Source organism: Triturus cristatus, chromosome 9, assembly GCF_964204655.1.
Source record: "Triturus cristatus chromosome 9, aTriCri1.1, whole genome shotgun sequence".
Taxonomy (NCBI): Eukaryota; Metazoa; Chordata; class Amphibia; order Caudata; family Salamandridae; genus Triturus; species Triturus cristatus.
The window spans coordinates 898,257,226-898,284,502 of record NC_140592.1 but is presented as its reverse complement, the minus strand read 5'-3'; positions in this window follow the sequence as shown (position 1 = coordinate 898,284,502).

Here is a 27,277-nt window from a genome sequence, read left to right as displayed (position 1 = left end):
TGCGCCCGTCTATGCCTGGACCGCGCCCAGCGCCAGGACCCCTGGCCCCCGCAGATTCCAGCCCACCCGCCGAACGTACGACGCTGCAACACTCAACGCACTCATCACTGGACGGAGCACCGGCTGCTACCAAGCCACCCCGAGACGCACCCACGGACCCTTCACCTGCCGAACCTGCAAGTTCACCCGCCTCCAAACCTGCGCGGCACCCGCCAAGCCGACCCCCAGCAACAACCACCTGAAGTGCATCCTGCTCAACACCCGCTCCGTCCACAGACACGCCATAGAACTCTGGAACCTGCTCAACACCACATCTCCAGATGTCGCCTTCCTCACGGAAACCTGGATGAACGCCTCCTCGGCGCCCGACATCGCCATCGCCATCCCGGACGGTTACAAGATCACCCGGAGGGACCGCGTGAACCAGACCGGAGGAGGCATCGCCATCGTCCACAGAAACACCATCCGCATCACGACCAACACAGACGACACCCTCACAGCCGCCGAACACCTGCATTTCCAGATCCACACCGACCCCAAGACCACCCTCAGAGGCACCCTCATCTACAGACCCCTGGACACTTCAGCGAAGACATCGCAGACTTCATCAGCCCGCACGCCCTCCCCTCCACCGACTACATCCTCCTAGGGGACCTCAACTTTCACCTGGAAAACAACAATGACAGCAACACCACCACCCTGCTGGACAACCTCGCCAACCTCGGACTCAAGCAACTGGTGACCACCTCCACCCACTACGCCGGACACACGCTTGACCCCGTCTTCTCATCCAGCAAGTACATCTCCTTCAGCCACGCCACTGGACTTCACTGGACAGACCACAGCTGCGTCCACTTCAGCTTCCAAAAGACCACGACCCACCACCACCACCCACAACAGGTTCCCCGCAGGAGCTGGAACAAGATCACCTCCGACCAGCTCACCACATCCCTGACCCAGATCACCCCCGCCAGATCAACGGACCCCAGCCAAGCAGCCGACAACCTCACACAGTGGATCACCATCTGCGCAGATGACCTGGCTCCACTGAAGACCCCCCCCAGCAGACCCGGCAGCAAGAAAGCCCCATGGTTCACCGATGAACTCAAGAGCTCCAAGAGGAACTGCCGCACCCTCGAGAAAGCTTGGCGCAACGACCCGACTACATACATCATGACCACCCTCAAGCACGCCACCCGCAAACACCACCAGCTGATCCACACCACCAAGAAGACAGCATTCAAGGAACGACTAGACAACAATGCCCACAACAGCAAGGAACTCTTCAGCATCGTCAAAAAGCTCTCCAACCCCAGCGCCGGAAACGACGACATCACTCCCTCGCAAGACCTCTGCAACTCACTCGCCTCATTCTTCCACAGCAAGGTCGCAGACATACACAACAGCTTCAGCACACAGCCCACGCACTCTACCACCGAACCGACGCCCCCCACCACCACCCTCCGCGCCTGGACCACTATCAGCACCGAAGACACCATCCGCACGATGAACACCATCCACTCCGGATCACCAACCGACCCTTGCCCCCACCACGTCTTCAACAAGGCCGACTCCGTCATCGCACCCCATCTCCGGGACATCATCAACTGCTCCTTAAACACCGCCACCTTCCCGGAGAGCTGGAAGCATGCGGAACTCAACGCCCTACTGAAGAAACCATCAGCGGACCCCACCGACCTCAAAAACTACCGCCCCATCTCGCTCCTCCCTTTTCCTGCCAAAGTCATCGAGAAGACCGTCAACAGACAGCTGGCCGCCTTCCTCGAGACAAATGGATCCCTCGACCACTCGCAATCCGGATTCTGAGCCAACCACAGCACCGAGACCGCCCTCATCGCAGCCACTGACGACATCCAAGCCCTACTCGACAACGGGGAAACAGCAGCCCTCATCCTCCTGGACCTCTCCGCAGCGTTCGACACTGTCTGCTACCACACCATAGTGCAGCGCCTCAACAACATCGGAATCCAAGAGAAGGCACTGGAATGGATCATCTCATTCCTCACCGGAAGAACCCAGAGAGTCCACCTCCCCCGTTCAGATCCGAGGCCACCGAAGTCATCTGCGGCGTACCACAAGGATCATCTCTCAGCCCCACCCTCTTCAACATCTACATGAGCCCCCTCGTGGCAATCGCACTCCAGCACAACCTCAACATCATCTCCTATGCCGACGACACCCAGCTGATCCTCTCCCTCACCAACGACCCCGCCACCGCCAGAAGCAACCTACACGAAGGGATGAAAGACGTAGCCGAGTGGAGGAAGAACAGCCGCCTGAAACTGAATTCAGACAAGACGGAAGTCCTCATCCTGGGATCATCACCCTCCGCCTGGGATGACTCCTGGTGGCCCCCGGCCCTGGGCAGCGCACCCAAACCAAAGGACCACGCGCGCAACCTGGGCTTCATCCTGGACTCCTCCCTCTCGATGACCAGACAAGTCAACGCCGTCTCTTCGTCATGCTTTAACATCCTACGCATGCTCCGAAAGATCTTTCGATGGATCCCCACCGACACCAGGAAGACAGTCACCCAGGCACTCGTCACCAGCCGACTGCACTACGGAAACACCCTCTACGCCGGAACCACAGCCAAACTGCAGAAAAGACTCCAACGCATCCAGAACGCCTCAGCACGACTCATCATGGACATCCCCCGACACAGCCACATCTCCGGACACCTGAGAGACCTGCACTGGCTCCCTGTCAGCAAAAGAATCACGTTCCGACTCCTCGCCCACGCACACAAAGCCCTCCACAACCTGGGACCCAGGTACCTCAACAACCGCCTGACCTTCTACACTCCCACTCGCCAGCTACGATCGACCAGCCTTGCCCTCGCCTCCGTCCCACGCATCCGAAGAGCCACCACAGGAGGAAGATCCTTCTCCTACCTGGCAGCCAAGACTTGGAACTCCCTCCCCATCCACCTCCGCCTGACCTCAGACCACCTCTCCTTCAGGATGCAACTCAAGACCTGGCTGTTCGAGCAGTAGCAGACCCCCCCTACCCCAAGCGCCTTGAGACCCTCCGGGTGAGTAGCGCGCTATACAAATGTTATGATTGATTGATTGAATATCAAAAAATTTATTCAAATCAATCCACAATACTTTTGAAATTTTGACAAACCGATCAACTTGCTTGTACCATTCAACAGGTTTTTCCCTCAGCTGAGGAAAATCATTAGTAAATGCTACTAAGTCACCTCTACTCCAAGGCACATGCACATACCCTCCACTCGGTACCTCTAGCAACGGAAAGGCCTCTACTCTCATCGCTCCTCCACCTGGAGGTGGTGTTTCCCCTTTACTCTTTCTGGCACTCTTTTTTCTTTGACCATCTTTCCTCCCACTTGTCAAGCATGCTCCATGCGTGTATTCCTATGATGCATTCTCAAGGATGCGTCTTCAGACCTATGACTCTTTTCTCTTCTAATTCCTGCTCACTGTAATTTAACCTGTGATTTCCCTGCAACATTTTTGTTTTGGACAAATCCACATCATACCTCTGTGCTAACTCTGTTAATTTCTCATGTGCTTTCCTTGCCTTGTGAGTTATATCCTTTGCCACAAACAGCAATTCATCTGGCTCATAGAGTTCGATCCTTTCCAGAGGCAAATTCCCACTAATTATCTCCTCCACTTCTGCCTTTAATCTCACCACATCCAATACCTTGGCCCTCAAATCAGCTTTAATTGTCCCTCGACTCAACACACTACTCGACTCTCCACTTTCACTACCCTGATCTTCCTGCTGATTTCCTTCCATTAAATTTCGTTAGACAGACTGACTCCCTGAAACTCCCTGACTGTTACTTCCCATCATCCTTCCACTAGGGCCTCTCACTGGGGGCTCCCACATCATCAATTCAGAACGAGAATCAGCTAAGGACCCTGTCCTCAGTGCTCTCTGTTCCACCTGTCCCCTAGAGGAATCTGCTGTAGCTGGCAATGGTGTACTTGATTCTATGGGCTTCGAAGGGTGACCACTTGCATTCGCTGTCCCATTCCCTCCGGAACCAGTACCCCCTCCCATTACTGACCATACTAAACTTCCATTCCTATCTGATCTGGATCGTACACTGACACTACGGGCCAATAGTGACCGGTACTGTAAGAGCCTCCAGTAATCTGGTGACTGGGTTAACCTCATTTGCCTTCATTCCCCTCGGTGGTTGTGTCCTCATTCCCTCTGTTCCTGCTGCGATCCTTCCTCCTACTCCCACAGTAGGGTCCGTCTGCAAATCCCCTGTTTCCCCTGTAGAAGCTCCTGTTCCTCCTTCCGATTCTGGATTATATGGAGGGGGACATTCTGCCAACAACCTTTAAAAAAGACTGTCATCTGTGTTGCTATCATCTTCCTCTTCTCTTTTGGGCATCTCCCACTTTTACTAGTAACAGAAATAGCCTATCTCCCTCAATGGAGTTTACCATCCATCTTTTTGTTACTGCTTCCCACCGTGCACCTTGAAATGCCCTGATCGATTCCTTCACCCTTTCCTGACTTCGATCTCTCTTCCTTGCATGCACTGCTCTTATCCATGCATCCAGTGCCTCAAACTGTGTTGGTCTAGGTAGGGGTTGCAATGCAGCCATCACTGACTTCAAGTGATACAACACATCAACTCTAAATGAGCCACAGCGTGGGAAAGCCAAATCTCCCTCCTTTTCAGTCATCTTTTGCCAATTCTGAAGCCAAAGTATAGTATGGAGCCCTACTTTCGTAGCCATATAATGAGCTGGGGTATCCTCAGGTGGTGCTTCTTCCCCCACTCGAGTTACTACTCCTCTATCTCCCCTACATAGATCATGTAACACTTTAAAACATTTCAGGATGAAACCAACTCTTTTACCCACAGTGTTTCCACTTTACTTCCTGATGTCAATTCACCAATACACTAACCGACCTATCACAGTGCAGCACTCTTCTTCCTCATGCAGCAGTTCCCCTCCTTTACAATTTGTCTTCGAACACTCTTGCATGTCTCACTCATACAACAAGCAACTGTCTGTCCATGAAACGACCGGACAATCACTTTGTCGACTGTCTGTCCACCATACGACTGGACAGTCACTCGTAATTGTCTACCTCAATTTGACAAATGTCTGTCCGCGAAACTACCGGACAACTGCCCTCAATCATCTGCCCACGAGCGGCCGGACGGTCACATAAATAGTTGATAGGATCCAATCACTCGATTATACACACACCTTGACCCACGACCTGCGTTGGTCACTCAAACACTCACTCTATCGTTCCCTATCTCAGGTGGGGTTGTCGATGACGTCTCACGACTCCAACAATCAATGGTCGACAATTACGGAGCTGGGTGTCTTCTACACCACAATCTATCTATCCCGGGATTTTTGGCTACTCATCAAGCCTGACATCAAAAATCACATGGACCGTGCGCGCTCACAGTCTGAAGCCACAATCACTCAATTCTCATTCCAACTCCGCAAGACATCACACAATCAAACCATCACTGCAATCTAACAACATCCCTATTCATACTCACTCTTCCACGAACTGCTGCTTCCGCCACACCGTCACTCTCCGTCGGTCTCCGCCAAACACCGTCATCCTCCGCTCATCTGTCGGGCTCTATGGGGTTTTTCTAACCTTTCCCTATGTCTCCCCTTGCTACAGAGGTAACCATCCTCTCGCTACCAACTGATAAGGCTGGGTTCCACTACAGAAATGTAACATGGAACCTCAGGTCGATGTCTCTTTTTACCTGCTGAGAAGAGTAAAGGGGAGAATTAGCACATCACAGTTTTACTTTCCAAACCTATCAAGACTCAAAGACTACAGACTCCGACTTCAATTTAAGGGGTTTATTACAAAGCCAAAAACAACTGGATATACAAGCACCTCAAGACGAGGTTGTAGAAATACATAGGAACTAATACAAAACTAAATCTGAAGAATAATCGTCTCCGATGGATCATGAAGAGAATATACAATTCCAAAAATAGGACACATGCAAGGACTGCTCCAACATTTAAGTTAGACCTCATTAGTCTCTAAAAGGGGAAAAAAATCATTATTATATCCCTACACTATCTCTAAGGTGACACGCCTACTTAGCATTTCCCAGGCAAAGTCAATAAAAAGGTGTCAGCTTGTGAAGACTTTCTAATAAGTGCATTCAAAATGGAATCCAGTCGACTAAAGCTAAAGAGTTCATTCTAAGATACTCTTCCCAAATCAATTCCCTGACTCCTTCTCCTAACTCATCCCTCACCTTTTACCTCTCTTCTTTTGACTCTTTAAAGCTCCTTCTGCCTCTCCTCTCTAGGGGCGCTTTCCCTAATACAAAATGCGAAAATGTAGGACACGCCCACAGATCACCTTACTAACGGACACCTCTCCTAGGTAGTTTTCCACCGTCTTCTTTGTGTGGATACCATTGACCTTGGTTCTCAGGCCTCCTCAGCGAGAAAGAACACCGGCTCCCAATTATCAACATTCCTTATACAATGTTGCACATCTCCTCCATGCCTAACTCCTAAAACAAAAGGCGTTGGTTCTAACTAACAAAGACAGCTTCTTCCACCTGCAAGTGAAACATGAGAACAGAACATCCTTGCATACTCATGAAATTCGCTGACTACTTCTAAATTCGAGAGCACACCAGGGAAAAATACATTTTCGGGCCTACACAGTTTGACCAATGTAAGAATAAACTAATAGGCCTTTCATATTCCAACGTGAACATTTCATTTAGGCCTTTACATTTCAAATTATACACTTGATTTAATACTGCTTTTCACTACAGCATCTACAATTAATGCACGTTAAACACTTCACATTATTTCTTCGTGCAATCTTCATCTTGGTGCACATTTAAACTACAATGCGTTTCATTACAAAGAAACTTCTTGTTAAGCAATTGCAGCATACTAAAGATTACTCTTTCTGCCATGAATATCATTACATTTATCTTTGCATGACACAAATACATTTCGATAATTTAACATCACATCATTATTACACCACGTTCTAATACTCACACATTAATACAACACAAGAATATATGAGGGTGCGGACTATCCATGATTATGATGCAACCCTACAATTTTATAGCACCATCACGCTCTATCAGTTACAAAGGGGACTGCTGCTAACTGTGTTTCCCACCAAAACGCATTCTAAAACATAAGGTAATTAAATAGACACACTATTTTGAATGAGTACATATTTGATGCACTTCCAGTAGTATCTCCATTCAAAAACTATCTAACCGTGCCTATGTGCTGTTTGATTTTCGGATGTACTTAAGGTGTGATTGGGCTAACGAGGACCAGAAAAAAAGCCCACAGTGGGTGCCATTTGCATCCGACTTGTAACCCTGTATCTTCCACTTCCAGAGGAAATAGGATTTGTTCCCAGTTTGTTTTCAGTGCCCATACCTTGCAAGGAACTGAGGACAGTTATGGTTTGAGGAACAAAGCAATGAAAAAAGACCAAGATTCCTGTGTTCTGTAATCACCTTTCTGCTTCCTCTTGCCTTTACTTATTTAACTTTTAGTTCATGCTTCTAATAACAGGTAAGCAGGACCCCCCCCCACGTTAGACTTTCTACTTCCAAGTATTACTCTGTTTTAAGTAGTTCTTGTCACCCCATAAATAACAACACCAGGTAACTATCCTATTTTATTTCGGCTACTGAAATCTGTAATGATTTATTTATTTCCAAACTGCCATTTTGTTTTACCAATAGTTACCTATTTCACTACAGGTGGGTGTGTGGAAAATCCCTACACATTATGAAAAGCAGGACCACATTGCAGTTCCCAAAAACTGAATAAAGGCCTATACATCTGATAAAGAGCTTCCAGGAACATCCTCTGCAGCTTAGGAAGTGAGTACCTTGGAGAGACAATGGAGAGTGTAAAACATCAAAGGACTCATCCCCCTTTAGAGAAAAAAACATTAGCACTAGGAGGTTAAGTACGGGCAGAGATTGCTGTACTTCTTTAGCACTTTTTCCATGACAACTCAAGTTGATGCATGAAAGGAAGCATCATAATTTTCTGAACTAACACATAAAAAAGATCAACATGAGCAAGGCAAGATGCAGAAAGACCACACATTGCTCTGGTGGATGTGGTGCAGGAAAGAGAACAGAACACTCACTATCTCAACATCATTGCACATTTATGTATAGAGCTCAAAACGAATATCTGATGTGGAGAGAAAAATGTCATGTTTGGGAAAGGGAAAATGCAAGGCAACTCCAAAAAATGCCTTCAATAATAAAAAAGCTAAATGATTTAAATGGATTTCAGTTACACCAGAATGTTTTAAAAACACAAATATCTCAATAGCCAACAAAACAAAGAAACTGAAAAGAAACACTTTTTAGAACCTCCATTAAAGTGTATAGAAGGGCTTATTTTTCTAAATGTCTAGGTCCTGGAGGACCAACTGTGGAGGAATGGTTGTGCAAAGTGGGCAGGGCCTTTGACCAACCCCTTCTGGATATGACCAAATGCTGTGCTTAAAAAGTGTTGTCCACCTATGCAGACAGCGATTACATCAGTAGTTCCTTAAACACGACACTGCTTTAAATAAAATTGATCATGATGTTACTGGAGTGGATTGTCAGTGCTACATCTGGGGTTGAGTAACTGCCCAAAAATGTATTTTAGTTACTTGGAGTCCAGAAGAGATTTATTCAGATATATGAGAAAACTGAAGATAGCTAAACTTTAAGTAAATAAACCCACGGGGATATGGCTTAAAAAACATCTGAAAGGGATCACATTGTCAGTTGTTGATATCTTTAAATTGAGTGCACTGTATTAACTAGGAGTAGAGGAAACAACAGACTCTTAGTGGAATGCAGAGGCCCTAAAAAGAAGTCAATTTACGTTTAAAGAACAACTTTTGATGCTATTGAAGCTTTCCATGATGCAGTGATAACACACCTAAAATAATTGAGAAGGTCGCTTCTGTATGGAACATACAAACCATGGCCATGTCAAGAGCAGTCATGCTGGCTCAGCATAGAGATCAACACCTTATTGTATGTGTTTGCAGTGTCTAAATCAAAAAGATTTAACAAAGAATTTCCTTGAGTTAATGCACAAAGTGCAGCAGCACTTTTTCAAAAGAGGGTTGCAGTTACTTCTCACTGTTTCCTATTTCTGCTGTCTAGGTTTCATATATTAACTCAGAAATATTTTGAGTTAAAAGATTGCTTTTTAGACACTGCAAACATGCAAAAACAGTCGCTCCGCTGTGGGCTGAGCCAGTGCAACTGTTTATGATATAGCCACTGGAGATTGAGCAGCAAAAAAGAAAGCCATAGTAAGTTTGAGGGATGACAAACGTCTAGTGATAAAATCTTGTGATAAAAGGACATTGTGGTTTTAATAACTGTTAGAAAAAGGGGTTATTAGTTGACTGGGGTGTGGGCCCTGGTCAAGCAGAAACCACATTCCTGGTCAGGGTAAGGCACAAGTAAACCACACATTAACCTGTGCTCACCCCCTGGTACCTTGTAACAGAGCAGCCTGGCTTAACTCAGAAGCAATGTGTAAAGTATTTGTGCAACACTTCAAACAGTAAAACAGTGACAACAGCACACAAAAATGTCCCACACCAGTTTAGAAGAATAGAGCAAAATGTAATGAATTAAACAAGACCAAAACAACAAAACTCCAAACAGTAGAACCGGTGTTAGGATTTTTTAAAGATTAAACTGCAATACAGCGCCTAAAAGCTTAAATTGTCCCCCACAACTATTTGGTCGCTGCTGCACCAGTGAAAGTCAAATGTTTAGGCCAACCACAATGGAGCCCGGGTCGAATACAGCCCCAGATTAATCCCACTGAAGTTTAAGATTTTTAGGTTTTGTGCCAAGAGTCCCATTCACATTGGAGAGGGCTGTGAGGAGCAAGGAGAGCATTGCGGCCAGCTTCGCATAAAGAGCATGCTGGACATTTCAGACAGGCAGGCGGTCTGGAGCTTTGTGGTGGTGCTCCTCCACAAGGGGTCGATCCTCCACAAGTGGTCGATGCTTGCTGTGAAAGGAGATGGGGTGGTGGCGACCTGTTCGAGCAGCGTGGTTCTGGTGAGAACAGGCCCGTTCGGGGTCGTGAAAAATCCAAAAGCTTGGCAAGAGCTCATGAGCCACCACTAAGGGTCCAGGACCTGAGAGTCACCGCTTGGGGGTCAGGAATTTGATGCAGCTGGGTTCAGGAGCTGGTGTGTGTCCCTGAGGCTGAGCTCAGCAGGCCAGGAGACCAGCCCTTTGAGTCACTTTGGGGTCCTGGGTTCAAGATGAAGTTGCAGGTCCTATTTTTCTTCCCAGGCAAAAGGGCAGTAGCAAGCAGGTCAGTGCAGTTCCTTTAGATCAACAGTCCAGCACAGTGGTAGTCCTTGTAGCAATACAGCAGTCCTTCATCCTGGAAGAGTATCTACAGATCCAGAGGTGTACTGTAAAATTGGTTTCTGGGGTCCAGTATTTATACCCATTTGTGCCTTTGAAATGGGGGAGATGCTTCTGTAGGCTTCCCTTTGAAGTCCCCAGGTATCCTGACTTCCCTGTACTGGCTCCAGACTAACTACAGGCGGTAGACAGCCCTTTGTGTGAAGGCAGAACATTGCCTATTAAATGTATAAGCGGGGCTGTGCCCAGCTCCTCCCTCCCATCTTGCCAGTGATGGCCTGCCCTGGCACACCTAAGCTCCATATTGTGTCTGGTTCTCTAGGAAGAATATACAATGTTCAGCTTAAGCCTGGGCAAAGCACTACGCTACGCTCGCGTAGTTTGCGAAGTTCGCGCTACTTCGCACTACGCGAACTGCACGTAGCACAGTGCGAACACGCGTAGCTTAGTGTTGCGTAGTGCTGTGGTCATTTTTTGCTTGCTCGCGGTCCTCAACGTCAAGTTGCCGACCGCGAGCAAGCAAAATGATATCCCGGCGAGACTTTTTCCTTGTTCGCGATCAGCAACATCAAGTTGCCGATCGCGAGCATGGAAAATAAACCTCCCGGTGAGATTCCCAACGCGAGGAGGTCAGGTTTCTCATTGCGAGTGGTCGCGTATGCTCGCGACCGCTCGCGATGAGAAACTACCAGTTCGCGTTGAGAAAGCTGCCGCTCGAGTAAAAATCTACTCGAGCAGCAGAAAACTACAGCTCGCACTGTGCAAGATGCCATTTTCAATGATTGCACAGTGCCGGTTACTTGTCCGCACTGTGCAATCATTGACAACGACATCTGGCACAGTGCGAACAAGGTACTACGCAGTTCGCGAAGTGCTACGCGTAGCTCGCGTACTGCGAACTGCACTTTGCGTAGCTTCGCAAAGTGCTACTTCGCGAACTACGCCCAGGGTTATTCCAGCTACACCCAGCCATGTGGCCAGGGACTGGCTACAGGCACTAAATGGCTAAGGCAAGAAAATGCCAACTTTCTAAAAGTGGCATTTTCAGTATTGCAAGTTAAAATCTGACTTCACCATGTTAGGATTTTAAATTATGATTCCTGAGACACCAACATGAACTGGTTATCCCTACCCATTTGGAAACTATGCTTGTAAAATGTAATAAGGCAACTCCAATGTTATCCTACGGGAGAGATAGGCCTTGCAGTATTAAAAAACAAATGTAAGAGTTTTTCACTACCAGGACATGTAACACTTTAAAAGTACATGCCCTACTTTATAAATACATTACACTCTGCCTTTTGGGCTGTTTTAAGCCTACCCTAGGGTGGCTTATACATTTTAAAAAGGAAGGTTTGGGCCTGGAAAAAGTCTTATTTTGCCAGGTCCACATGGTGGTTTAAAACTGCACATGCAGGCTCTGCAATGGCAGCCCTAAGGCATGTTTAAAGGGCAATGTGTAGCACAATCATTTCTGCAGGCCCACTAGTAACACTTAATATACAGGCCCCAGATTCATGTATTACCACTTTACTAGGGACTGATAGGTAAATTAAATATGCCAATTGGAGATGAGTCAATAATACCATGTTTTAAGCAGTGAGCACATGCACTTTAGCACGGGTTAGATGTGGTAAAGTGCTCAAAGTCCTAATGCTAGCAAAATTGAGATCAGAAAAAACGGGGGAGAAAAGCAAAAAGTTGGGTGGAAGACCACCCTAATGCTCACACGTCTAACAACAACTAAACAGGGGGTCTGTTGAGAATATGATGTGAATTTCTCTCAGTCATATATTTCTGCAGAATTGCAATCATGGCTTTCGTCGCTTTCAGCCAAACCCTTCACCCATTGTGCCACAGAAACCCACTACACCTGACCTTTAGAGCTGAACAGCACCATTAGAGTGTAGGGTGTGGTGTTCTGGCACACCCTGTCTCCATCCCAATACTCTATAAACCCTATGCACAAAACCTTCAGCAGTGCATAGTAGGCTCTGGGAGGTTAGACGGTGGGGAGGTGGCAATCCATGTAAGCTGCCCATATCATGCAGCCAGTGCCCATGACCCTAGACCCATGCAGCATTTCACCTTAGACCATGTGCTATGGTCTCTGGACAGGCAGCACAGCCACATCTTAAACCTCACCATTGTAATCCCAGAGTGCACATCATAGTATCCACATAACAACAACAACCATTCAAACTGAATTTGATAATCATTGTTTAGGTGTCACTTACTGATTGTCTAAATAACTATTGTGTACAACACAAACAGTGGGCTTTGAGTTAGGCTGTTCTTGTCATTGGTAGGCTCTCTTGTCAAACCCATTCGCTTACTTCTTAGTTAATGGCTTCCTTACTCTTCTTCTGTTTGTGCCTCCCTTGGAGCCCAGCTTGCTTGCCATCTTTTTGATTGTATGACTTGCATCCTTCTTCTGCTTACATTCTGGGAACTACTTGTGCCTTTTGTTTTCAGCACTTCACGCAAGTGCATATACTTTCTTGCTTTCTGACTCTCCTCTGTGGGCTGCTTCTCTTTTCACATCCCCACCCTGTGCTGTCTGTATTGCTCCACACAACTCCCAGCTCATCCATTGCTTTCTTCAGCTCTACCCGCCACATTGGGTTCTTTTTTCATACCATCCCAGGGAAACTCTGTTACTCCCCTACCCCTTGCAACTCACCCCTGTTCATTGCCTGCATTGTTTTGCTTCTCCCAATGCCCCGTTACTCCCGTTACTCCATTCCTCTCCCATCACTCCCTACTCTCTTTTTATTTATCTTACTTTGTAAGGAAACAGCTGCAACTGCAATTAGCTATTGGGACACACTTTAAATGCACTTTTACACACTTTCTAATTATTTTTTTAATTCACCATTCTAAGATAGGACACCATCGTGGTGTTGTAAATTAAAAAAAAAAAGAAAAGAAAAAGCCCACAAAATCAAAACGTATGCATGCATGATTGGGGAAAAATCCATTTACAAACTTCGTCTCAAAGGCCATATTATGACAATGCTATTCAGCAGCAAACATTTTCAGTTCTTGCCTACCATACAGTGCAAGGTGCTCGGTTGCAAAAGATCTATTTTGAACACACAGTGGGCAACAGCCTGCATTGTTTGCAATTAGTTTGCTTTATTGTCAGTCTCATATGCTTACTTCTTATTCAATAGTTTGCTTTCCTCTTTTTGTGTCTCTCCTGGAGCACAGCCTCTTTACTATCCTTTACTATCCTGTTGATTGGCTGACTTGTCCTCATCCACTGCTCAGATTTTGTGAACTACTTTTTTCTTTTTCATTCAGCATTCCATGAGAGTACATGTATTTTCCAGCTCTCCCACATGTGTGCTGCTTTCTTCATAAATACCCTCCTTCCATGTTCTGTTGCTCCCCATCCATCACAGCTTGTCTGTAAAAGCACAGCAACAAATATTTTTGCTGGGGTACGGCTGAAGAACGGACTTTAAGGATTGTTTTAGTTTTTTCTCCTGCATTCAGTATATTGCATGAAAGCACACGCTTTGGCACTAGGCCATCTCCTGCACTTACGCCATTGTCGGATGCAGTACGTATACTTACCATGATGCTTCTCCTGGAGGCCATAAATCTACTTTCTGGGCTACTACAGAGGGCCAAATGATGAATCTTGTGTAAAGTAAATCAGGCTATGCCAAGCATTCCCCCTGGAAATTCTGACACTTTCTTTTTAAATTCTGTTGAGAGTTTCCAGGGAGAAGAGCTTTTGAAAAATAAATCATGCCATTTATAAAGATGGAAAACATAGAATTAAATGTACAGTTTGAATACAACTAGATGTGTTTTCTTTTCCTTCTTTATTTTAAAATGTTTTTTTACTTTACCTTTTAAGACAATATTTTGCAAACATCGGCAAAGCCAACTGCTCAACACTCACATTACAAAAGCAACTGTATTGGCTTTAAAAAAGCTCTTTTTTATTTTCGTAAATGCTGTTATGCATAAGCAATAAGCACTGGCAAAGTCAAAGGTTTGGCAAACACCTTTCAAAGGCAAGAAATATTGCCCTCAACAAAACACTTTGCTATAGCCTTTTTGTGCAGTGACTGGCTAGATCCCAGGTCCTTTGCTCAATCACTGTGCACCCAGTTCTCATAGTTCATGATCCTTGGCTGGCCCTATTGACCTAGGGAGGCAGGGTGTGAACTTTGGCCCAGTGCTTGTGGATTTTTGGGCTTCACAATGGGCTCTACTGTGTAAAACTTTTGGTTATGTGCAATGGGTTTTATCCAAGAACGCTGTCATTGTCCCAAAAGTATTTTCAGAGCACTGCCAGGCTGTAATGTTTCCATTGGAGGAGGGTCAAGGCTGATTTGCATATGGCTGGTCCAAAATGAAGTGGCATGGTGTGCAAAATAAAGTTGTGCCACTAGAACCAAGTTCTACCTGGCTGATGAGCTCGAATATGGGTGAAATTGGTCCTGGGTTGCTTGTCTTCTGGTTGAAGGATGGTCTGGTCTGGCAGTTTGAGCTGGACTGTTTCCTTTGGAGCAGGGGCAACACATATTTGCATATCGCCTGGATCAAATTGAGGTGGCATGGTGTGCAAAATAATAATGGACTGGGATGAGGCCCAGAGTGATTACTAGTGGCTGAGATTAATTGAAGCGTTCCATTCATCACTTTTTTGTATACTTCATCTTTATATGCTAAGTATAACATTTTGAAATCTATTTGACTATCTTCTGGGATCCAATACAGTTTTATAAGAAACAAAATCCAACATGGTGCTGCATAAAAATACAAATATAAAAAAGTACGAGAATAAAGTTATATAGAGCACATTTCCATTGATCTTATGAGTCGTTAACAAGACTCCTTCAAAAGTTATAATTCGCCTTAAGAAAAAGTGAGCACTTTATGAAGGGTTTTCTGAACTACTGGTTTTTACCCATACATGACTTACACAAATACGCAAAGATTACAAACACATGGCTTGGCAATGAAGCTCCAGTATATAGTTTTGTGGTGTGTTCTTTCCCTGGGTTGGATGCTATAGCAGACAGTTCATATTTGGCAATGATCAAGATATGACCCTTTTCCTCATTGTTACCAAGAAAGTGTTTTCAGGATAAATAGTACTTTGCTTGGTCAGTCTCACATAGATGTTAAAAAAAGAGAAGGGACACCTCCTACCGCATTATAGTTTGAACACATGAAAGAAACATATTCTCTTATCTTTACCCTCTGGGACCTCTTCTCTAAAAAGAAATGGATCCTACTCATGGTCTGCTCTGACACTTCCCCCAACCCCTAATCTGATTGAGGATGATTTTGTCAAACCCTGCTTATAGACCTAACCAGACCAGAACAAATTTGCTGTTGTGAGTTACTAAATACAGAGTCATAGTGATACTGTTACTTTATAGTTACATTTAGTGGCCGGTAGGGTAATTAGGTGTGATCACAGAAAATAGGTGGATTTTAGCACTGCATTTAACAGGTAGGAGGAACAGATTTATTTTACACCTTATACATGTGCTAGAGTGCTCCTATGTTTTTTTATAACCCAAAAAAGAGGCATGTGTAAGATAAAGGTTTATTACAGTAAAACTAAATTAGTTTGAATATTTTCTTAGTGAGAAGAGCAACAGAAATGGTAAGAAAGGGCAAATAACAATGACTCCCCCATTCCTTCCAACTATCAGCACAGCATTACACTGCTCAGAAAGCAGTCTTGCACCCAGGACTGAATGCACCGTATTGAAGGATATAAGCAAATAGAGGAAACATACACAAATTGATAGGTGGTCCTTGTCCAGCAATGTACCATTCCTGCTGCACCCCAGTGAAGCATGGGAGCTAAATACCAGTAGTTGTTTTGGCAACAGATTTTTTCTTCTCCTCACTTGTAACTTTTTTTGGCAAGAACCTCCTTCTTTAGGGCCACCTTCAGTATTTCTTCTATGGGTCAACAGCATGAGCAGAAGCACTTACTACAGAGGTCTCCTGGCTCTGGAGTCACCTAAGTCACAGAGTTATCTTTGGTTCAGTTGGTAAGTATCCTCTTGTGAACCTGCAGGCAATAAAAAATAAGGGGGGGGGTGAGACTTGGTAATTGTTGTCAATACAATGCATCATAAATATCTGCAACCACAATCATAACAATATTATACAAATTGATTAAAGTGTTAAAATAAAGTACCTGCTTTCCCTCCAGGGGATCATGGGGCACCTGGAGGAGGTAGGAGGGGCAAAAGTGTTAATGGAAAAGTACCAGGTGTCCTTTCAGAGCCCAAAGAGCCCCTATTGGAGATGGAGTGCTGCCTAAAATAAAATAAATTACCTGGTGACCCTTCAGGACCCATGGGGCTCCTACAGGTGGCAGGTGTGAAACCAAATTAAAATAAAATAATGAATAAATTGTTACCCTCTCTCCATGCCCCAGGGGGCCCATGTGAGATGCAGACGGATCAGGCTAAAAATTGATTAATTTAATATAAAGTTCCTTGTGTCTCTCAATGGCCCATGGGGCCTCTATCAGGGAAGAGTAGGCAGGCAACAAATTGACTAAATTAATTAATTAATAGTTGGCTTCCCTTTCAAGCGCATAAGACCCCTATCTGAGGCAGGGGGCATTAAATTAATATAGTAATGTCTACTGTGCCACAATTGTCTTTGGGGGGGCTGGCAATAATTTATAAACTAATTAAAAACAGCAGCAGTGTAATGCAGACAACTACAATCAGCCACAAGACAAATAAACATATTAGGAACAATATGTTAGGAAAAATTGCTTTTAAATGTGAAATAAACTAGCTAATAATCAGAAACGCACACTACTCTACAAGATTGTGGTCACTGTTACATATATATATATAACCTACTGGCTGTTGCCAGTAGGTAGTTATATTTAGGACCCTGTTTCCACAGGAAAAGTGTGTTTTGACTTGCCTCTATCCGGTGCATTGTTTGACAAATCTTCACAAATTTTCCCAAAAAGTGCCCCGGTGATCAATCAATCAGGTGTTTGTTAAGCGCGACTACTCAACCGTAAGGGTCTTAAGGTGCTGGGGGGTGGGTCACAGGTTCCAGTCCATCAAGGAGGGGGTCTGTAGAAGAGCCAGGTTTTGAGGTTTCTTGCGAAGATGGGGAGCGATGTTGCCTGTCTGAGGTGGAGCGGAAGGACGTTCCAGGCTCTGGCCACGCAGAAGGAGAAGGAGCGGCCTCCTGATCTGGTCTTTCTGGTGCGGGTGACCACGGCGTAGGAGAGCTGGGCTGATTGTAGGGTCCTTTGGGGTGCATGGAATTTGAGTCAGCTGTTCAGGTATGCTGGTCCGGTGTCGTGGAGGGCCTTGTGAGCTTGGGTTAGCATCTTGAAGGTGACTCTAGCTTCGATGGGGAGCCAGTGGAGTGTGCGCATGTGCTGGGAGATGTGGCAGTGTCTTGGCAGGTTGAGGACCATTCTTGCAGAGGAGTTTTGGATGTTCTGTAGCTTGCGGGTGAGGTTTTTGTTTATTCCAGCATAGAGTGCGTTGCCGTAGTCGAGCTTGCTGGTGACCAGGGCATGAGTGATGGTCTTTCTGTGTTCAAGGGGGATCCATTTGAAGGTCTTACGTAGTAGGCGGAGGGTGTGGAAGCAGGAGGACGAGACGGAGTTGATCTGGCGGTCCATTTTGAGCTCTGAGTCCAGGATGATTCCCAGGTTGCATGCGTGGTCCGTGGGGGTGGGTGGGTGGGCTTCTGAGGGCACGGGGCCACCAGGTGTCATTCCAGGTGTCAGGGTTTGCAAAAAAGGAAGGGGGAGGGGGGAAGGGGTGGAAGGGGGGTGAGAAAGGAAAAAAGGGAAAAGGATGGAAAAAAGGGGGTGGAGGAAAATGATTACCAGGGAATACAAGGTAGATCAGCCACCTTACAGACCCATAGTCTCTACCATCGGTACTATTACGGAACCACTATCCAAATACACAGATAATATATTGAGACCTCATATTTCTAAAATCATGTCATATATACAAGACACTAGAGACATGATTAACAAAGTTGAAAACATACCATTTAACCCCATTCAAGATGTCCTTGTAACTCTAGATATAGAGTCTTTATACAGTAACATTCTCCAAAATGAAGCCATTGAAGCAACATCATGGTTCGTAGACAAATTCGAAATTGCCTGCTCTAAATCATTTATTCTGGAGTGTTTACATATCATCTTAACGGAAAACTTCTTCAGTTTTGGTGACTACACTTTCCATCAAACCAGCATGGGCGCTTCTGTGGCGCCGTCCATAGCTAACATCTACATGGTCCATTGGGAAGAAAAGTTCATCCACAACGAAATTGCCCCGTTCTTTGAATCTGTTTCCCACTGGTCCAGATATATTGATGACATCTTTTTTATCTGGACCGGTGGGGAAGATACATTACCTGAATACCTGAAGTGGCTCAATCTCACAGATCCTAATCTACGGTTTACCGCTAATAGTCACACCACTACGGTTGAATTTTTAGACATCTTAATTAGAAATAATTGTGGTTACTTAGAAGTGGATTTACATGTTAAACCCACAGCCAGAAATACACGTTTACACTTCAACAGCTTTCATCCAAGAAGTCAAAAAAACAGTATCCCTTTTTCCCAGTTTTTACGAGTCAGACGTAACTGTTCCAATCTCGCTGACTTTGATAGGCAAGCAGTTGAAATCAAAAAGAAATTCACAGAGAGAGGATATCCTCATAGACTCGTGAGAGAATCATATAAAAGAGCAAGGTATTACGATAGGGATCACTTTTTAAGACCAAAAATACAAGACACAAACCAACAACTTGTATGTGTCACTAAACATTCAACACTTAACACCAAAATAAAACATATCATTAATACCAACTGGCATATCCACAACTGTGCCGTCACGAATCACAAAAAACTGGAAAAACCACTCTACGCCTACCGTAGAAACAAAAACCTTAAAGATATTCTGGTTCATTCGAAATTCACTAGTCTGAACTCACAACCACCATTCATTCAAAAATCTATCAATGGTGAAACACCCATTAAAGGCACAATACGATGCACTAATTTTAAATCTTGTGGCTCCATCATATCTGGAGAAACCATGATCCACAATGGATTCAAAATTCAAGCCACTAGTCTATGGAACTGTAAGACACAAAATGTTATTTACTTAATCCTTTGCCCCTGTCAACTGGGATATGTAGGCGAAACATCGAGAGCCATACATACAAGGATATCAGAACATCGTTCTGCCATTAAAACTAAGAAACATCTAGCGACCCTAGTGAAACATTTTGTACAGGCACAACACCTCCCAAATGAGCTAAGCTGGCGCATCCTGGAAAAAATCAATACACCTGAGAACCAAGGTGGTGCCCTAGTTCGCAAAAAACGAGAAGTGTATTGGATCTTTTCCTTAGACACTTTCCGTCATGGTTTGAACACTGACCTACCATGGGAGAATGCAATCATTTAATTATCCCCATTAAATACAACTGCAACACTACACATGTATTCCCTGTTAATCATTTTCCTCCACCCCCTTTTTTCCATCCTTTTCCCTTTTTTCCTTTCTCACCCCCCTTCCCCCCCCCCTTCCCCCCCTCCCCCTTCCTTTTTTGCAATGTATCACTCGTGTCAGCTAGATCATATGCAGCTATATATATATCACACAATTTTTATATAACCTTGTAAATCATCAATAGCTGCCTATATTGCATACGGTTCCATATGACTATATCCGTATATAGCAATTCACACAAGTGCAACATTTCACATTAAGTATCTATCCTCTTGTGCATATATAGACACATGGCCTCACCTTGATTTAGGCTGAGAGACAGTATTCATGCGTGAAGAATCCAACGACAACTTCGTGTCATCTTCCTCACGCATCTTAGGCAAATAAAGCAGTGACTCCACCCACACGCTGCTGACGTAACACGTAGAGTCAGTCACATCCAATCCCATTAACATAGTCTTACTATTTAAACATGCCATTAGCCCGTCATTACTGTTTATCCACCCGGCTTACAGCTGAATTTGCAGCCACGGAGACATAACCGCTACTTTGTATCAGTGTCGATCAGTTAAAGACTTCACAATATTTAAAAACGAAATCTGCGAGTCCTACAATTCCTTAGATAGAATTAAATTAAACTTTTCACCTCAAATAAACTGTCACTATGACATGAACCTACCGATGGCTTTCCGTTCATAATTTTTGTTTGAATTACGTTTCCATAATTGGCAGCTACGCTGCCATCCCTCATTTCAAATAATTAATTAACATAGACTCCAATTAAAAGACTCGATCGAGCATAACTATACCGCATATATTAGACAACCCTCATATGTACCCCTTGCATTTTACTCACGACTATTCATGCCCTCCTCCTCCCCTTTTTGTTTCAGGACATTCATCCAAAAAATAAGACGTCCGTCATCTAAACGGCACCTCTTCAAATCTCACATGTTTTATATTCCCCCCATAACCAATTAGAAGGTAAATACTGAATAATGTATCACACCAATAATTGGCATTTATAGGTACCCTCTTAATATTATAACAACTTTTCTTGGGTTTCCAATTTCAGAACCATCTCCCAAATAATTATCGACTCTATACGATTAGAAACATCCAGCTGTGTTATCCTTTGTCCGTATATATATCACAGAACAGGTATTTATTTGCTATTTTATACCTAAACAATCAGTGTATTTAGTCTTTTCGTACCTTAACTGGGACTTACATAAATGTACTTTACCATCATTGCAGGCTCTCCAACCATCTTCAGCCATTCGCTTCAAGTTTTACCATCTTATTGTAAAATTTCAATATTAGTAAGACCACACCCAATATCAGGTACCTTACTAAAACTTCCTAGACCTTTGCCTACCTTTCCTGCTACTATCATTCTCCTCATACTTCGTATTTTATTATTACAGGTTATCTTCATTCTCGTTTACCACTCGACCTCCTATTTTGCCCATTAGGCTGTGACTTTAAGTAAGCATCATTTATGATTTTTCTTTAACGATTCCTTATGTCATTGTTCATAGGGAGCTCTCAACTGTTTCAACCCATGATACTTTCATGGCCTTAATCACTCAAATATCCTGACTTTTTCTCTTTCATACCTGGACCTCTGTCATCTACTCTGTACACTTTTTCACTCCTTCTCTCCCTTTCTCAGTCATTAGCTTAAAATAACTGTTGTATCGATGTCCATCAAATAATAGTACATTACGGATATGCACAATCCCAAATTAATTTCATTGTATGTAATGTTATTTCATGTTTTTAAATTAGTTTTTATTCATTTTCATGTAATGTGTCCACTCAACTATGTAGCTGAATTTGTATTGCAAAAAATGTATAAAAAACAACAATCATACATGTATATACTATCTTAAGTATTTGCTTTTTAATTCACAGGAATTGTGGCTTTTCCTGACGAAGGCGTACTTTTTGCCGAAACGCGCGTAGAAGATAACCATATGGCCACTATATTGTTTTATTTTGTCTCACTATTGTAATTTGAAATACACTATTTCATTGAATGTTTATATTGTGTACAACTTTATTGTTGATTTGCTTTTTACTTAAAATACATTTTCTTATTCCATGAGAATCATTCTAATAATAAAAACTACTGTGGAATTTTTAAACATTGTTTTGGCTACACTCTCTGGACACATTATAGATATTACTATACATGTTAATATAATTGCCTAGGAGGTTATTATTGCACTGTGCTTCCAACTGGAGCAGCCTGTCAGTTGATTCCCGTGTGTTTCACTGCAGCCTCCCAGAATGTTCTAAAGAGCATGTAGAGCGCTAACAGTGTTATTTATGACAAAAGTATGGCACATCTGAAGCCATGTTGATTGAATCAAAGTGGTAAAACTTGAAACATTTCATTTAAAAAGGGAATAAATGAGGAGGTTCAGTTTGTGATGGTTGTAGAAAGAAAGATAAGGACACATTTTAAGAATGTCCTCAAACATCTTCCACCTTTCAACAACTTTCAACACCAGCAGTAGACTGCCAGCTAACTCCCTGGAGATCAGCAGCTTTACGATCATACATGCCAACCCTCCTAATTCAGACCGGAGACTACCGAACTCAAGGCTAGTCTCCCGCCTCCCGATTCCTGTAGGCAGAAACCCAGTTCCTCTGTGGACATCAGGTGGCAGGGGCTGGTCTTGTGTGATACGGATTATGCAATGCCAGTAGCCTGCTCCTACAGACAAGTGCACAACCTTTTTGTCACAATTTCTCTGCCTGCAATAGCGATTTCTTTGTGCTCTTGACAGGAATGGAAAAAACATACATTTGAATTTCTGATATCCGATCCTACAGCAGCACACTTGCAAGTCCTAATCATGTCAATAGACCTGATGCAGGTCACTATAGAAGTCAATGAGAGAAATACATTCTCTCAATTATTTTTCAAAAATCTCACCACTATCCTTGTCAAAAATTTTGGCATGTACGTGTACTACAGTGTTGTAATGAGCAACTACAGTCTGAATGTGCCAAAAGTGTGGCACATCTGAATGCCATCTTGATGGAATCGAAGTTGAAAACTGACAGCATCTTCTACTGAGGATAGTGCAATAAATGAGGAAATTAGAGAGCTTCATAGCAAATAGGTCTCCCAAGATGGCCAGCAGCGAAAACAGAGCTCAAATATAGCACCAATGACAGAAGTGTGCAGAACACTAAGAGGCATAGTCACAAGGAACTATCGCCGAAATAACGGCACTTTATCACAGCCAAAGTTGAGATAAATTTATCGCCCCATTCACAAGCTGGTGTTAACAGCCCACAGCACCAGTTTACCCGCGATAGCAGCCGCAAAAAACATCGCCACAGATGACCCCCGCAACTATCGCTAATGAGATGCAGAGTAGGTGTTCCCGTGCCAAAAGCCACGACAACACAACTCCACAACATTCATAACGACCAGACAGAACTGTTATAAGAACACAAAACCGACTATAAGACGCGTTAGCAGCAGGAAATAACACCTGACCTGGTGCTAAGTCGCATCGCAGCCTGCACCACAAAAGGGAGCACAGCCCACAGCCACATTGTAAGGGCAACACATGCCATGGAGCGACTGGTCGTGCGCCCCGGACACCCAAAAGGGCCACAACACTCACCGCCACCACCCCAGATCCCCAAACCCCACCGGAACGCCCCCCGGACCACCACAGAGGCAGCACAGACAAAGACAATAGACCCCCAGGAAACGCACCAGCCTCACAGACCCAACACTTGACAATGTCATTGCCCACTACAGGTCCAAAAGGACAACCATCCTACGCATACTGACCAACAACGCCCAAAAGGCCGACGGCACAAACACAGCGGACAACCAACATCCCACCCCACACAAAGCTGCTGGCTGTGCTGCACCTGTTGGCCCCTGGTACCCCCCAACCAACACCCGCCACAGTCAGAGGAGTCACACAGCCAGCCACATCTAAGTCTCTCACACCTGACCTGGACAACACCATCAGCCTGTCACCCCAGACCCTATACGTCCAACACAATGCACAGGATCTGCTGGACACCAAGCAAGGACCATACTCCATAGCTGGATGCACACACATGCCGGGGTCAATCCACAGCACACATGTCAAACCTGTGCCCCCTGCCGACACAGCACACGATCACCGCAACAGAAAGCACACGTCTCACAACAATGTGCAGACAACAACTAAACACCGTGGAACCTCCACCAATCTCACCTCCAAATACCCAGCCACTGTGCACGATTCCTCCAACCTCCGACAGCCCATCAGCAACCAGCGTCCCCAGGATGGCACCAAGGGAAATGCACAGCCCCCTGGCAAGTTCAAAAGTAACGCCCCACTCACCTCAACTCCACAACCATGTAACTCACAACTCTGGCAATGCACACGTCACAAAATGAAAACCAACATGCCAAACAACATGCCCACCCACCAGGCACAACAGAACAATTTACAATAGTAACCTGGGCAAGCCCTGCACATGATCCATCAACGGCATGGCACCTCAGCCACACACTAGTCGAATGTGGGGAGAGGTTGCAACCAGGCATGTGTGAAGGAGGCGGGAGAACCATGATTGGAAAAGCACACAATGCCAAGAGTGGCGGAGATGTGCTGGACAGACCGCAGTATGCAGAGCACACCCATATCCATGGCGACACACACCACTGGTGTATGGAGTGTGGTGGACAGTGGACGCAACCATGTCCCTCCGGCCAGTGGGGGTGTTCACGCAAATGTTGCCTGTTACGTCCCCCCGTAAGCGTGAGCGGAGAGGGATTGCCCGGCATACGCCAGGCCAGCATAGGGGTGTGAATAAAAAGCACGTAGCCCTGGGCATGGTCCACTTTTGGAAAGCCCAAACTCTCTGCTGCATGGCCAGGCCACACTGATCACCTGCCAACACCGCGTGTGTCAAGGAGAGTCCACCACATGCCGGTGCAAGCTCCAAGCACCAGTTCCGTGACTTCTGTAGCCTCTGCAGACCATTGCTGGCCCCCCGACGCTGGCCCACATTACTCCTTCCACAATCGCATACTACACTGGTGTCCTCTTCGGCCCAGTAGGTCTCATATTTGAAACTGTGTCCTGAGTCCTGAATGGCAGTGACCCCAAAGCCTGGGCAGCGGCCACAGCATCAGACCCCCCGATCAGTGAGGCACAGTTCCATATGGGCATCTTGCGACACGTGGTGCCACTAACCCTGTTCCACACCAGCCGCCACTGGTGGTGCCACTAACCCTGTTCAACACCAGCCGGCCACACGTGGTGCCACTAACACTGTTCAACGCCGCCAGCCGGCCACACTTGGATGAGGGAACAGGACTACCCTGCGGACCAGTAGGTCCCACATCCAGCACCTAGTCGCGAGTCCACACGAATGGCAGAGTCCACACCAGTGGTCGCACAGAGAGGAGTAAGGTGACCGAACACTATCAACAATAAGTCTGGGCAAAGCACTACGCTACGCTCGCGTAGTTTGCGAAGTTCGCGCAACTTCGCACTACGCGAACTGCACGTAGCACAGTGCGAACACGCGTAACGTAGTGTTGCGTAGTGCTGCGGTAATTTTTTGCTTGCTCGCGGTCCTCAATGTCAAGTTGGCTACCGCGAGCAAGCAAAATGACATCCCGGCGAGACTTTTTCCTTGTTCGCGATCAGCAACTGCAAGTTGGCGATCGCGAGCATGGAAAATAAACCTCCCGTCGAGATTCCCAATGCGAGGAGGTCAGGTTTCTCATTGCGAGTGGTCGCGTATGCTCGCGACCGCTCGTGATGAGAAACTACCAGTTCGCGTTGAGAAAGCTGAAGCTCGAGTAAAAATCTACTCGAGCAGCAGAAAACTACAGCTCGCACTGTGCAAGATGCCATTTTCAATGATTGCACAGTGCCGGTTGCTTGTCCGCACAGTGCAATCATTGAAAACGACATCTGGCACAGTGCGAACAAGGTACTACGCAGTTCGCGAAGTGCTACGCGTAGCTCGCGTAGTGCGAACTTCGCCTAACAACTGACCTGGTGCCATCAACCCTGTTCATCGCAAGTCTGCGTCACATGATGCCACTGAACCTGAACTACGCAGGCCGGTGGGGCCATCCAACCCATGCCGGCGACACTCGGTGAATGGCCCGTTCTAACCGCTACCTCAGGCCTACACTGCGGTCCATTAGGTCACACCTATGGAACTGTGTTTCGGGAAAGATGTGGAGGAATCCACACCATTGGACACGCCTCATTGCAAGGGGCATCCCCTAACTGCACTGATGCCACTAACTCTGTGTGCAGTGAGTCATGGGCACCATCTGTTTGGACCCTAGTGGCATCAGAGCCCATGGCCTGGTGGTTTTCTGCATCTTATTCTGGCTGGACCGGACTTGGTGTCTGACATGTGTCTGTTCCATTCATCCCCACAATAGTGACTGTATCAACGTGGGCCTGCCCTCTGCATCCTGCCCTGTGGGTACAACTTCCACTGTCCCTAGAGACACTCCGCCACAAGGCCCCTTGTCATCCCGTGGACCTGCTCTGCACCTGTGACCCTGCCCCAGTGCACCGCAAGTCAGTGGCCCATGGCGGCAGGCCCGTGCAGGACGTTGTGCTTCCGGGCCACTAACTCTGTGCAGCACAAATCATAGGGCCTTTATGGTTGTATGGTTGTGTCCTTTACGATGTACACTGTTGCTGATTTCTAACTGCACCAGGCAGCCCTTGCCGGCTGCTGTACACAAACTAACCCTGGGCATAGGACTATGCTATGCTTGCGTAGTTTGCGTAGTTTGCACAACTACGCGCTACGCAAATTGCACGTAGCACAGTGCAAAAACGTGTAGCGGGCATTTTTTGCTTGCTTGCGGTCCTCAACGTCAAGTTGGCAACCGCGAGCGAGCAAAATGACATCCCAGCGAGACTTTTTCCTCGTTCATGATCAGCAACATCAAGTTGCCAATTGCGATCATGGAAAATAAACCTCCCGGCGAGATTCTCAACGTGGGGAGGTCAGGTTTCTCATTGCGAGTGGTCGTTATAAGAAACTACCAGTCCGCTTTGAGAAAACTGCCGCTTGAGTACAAATCTACTCGAGCGTCAGAAAACAACCGCTTGCACTGTGCAAGATGTCGTTTGCAATGATTTCAAAGTGCGGACCAACATCCGGCACTGTGCAATCAGTGCAAACAGCATTTTCCCTACCGCACTACACAGTTCGCGTAGCTTGCGTAGTGCGAAGTGCACTTCGCGTAGCGTAGCATAGCGCAACTACGCAAACTACGCCCAGGGTTAGCACACACCCCACACACATCCAACACAGGTGTCAC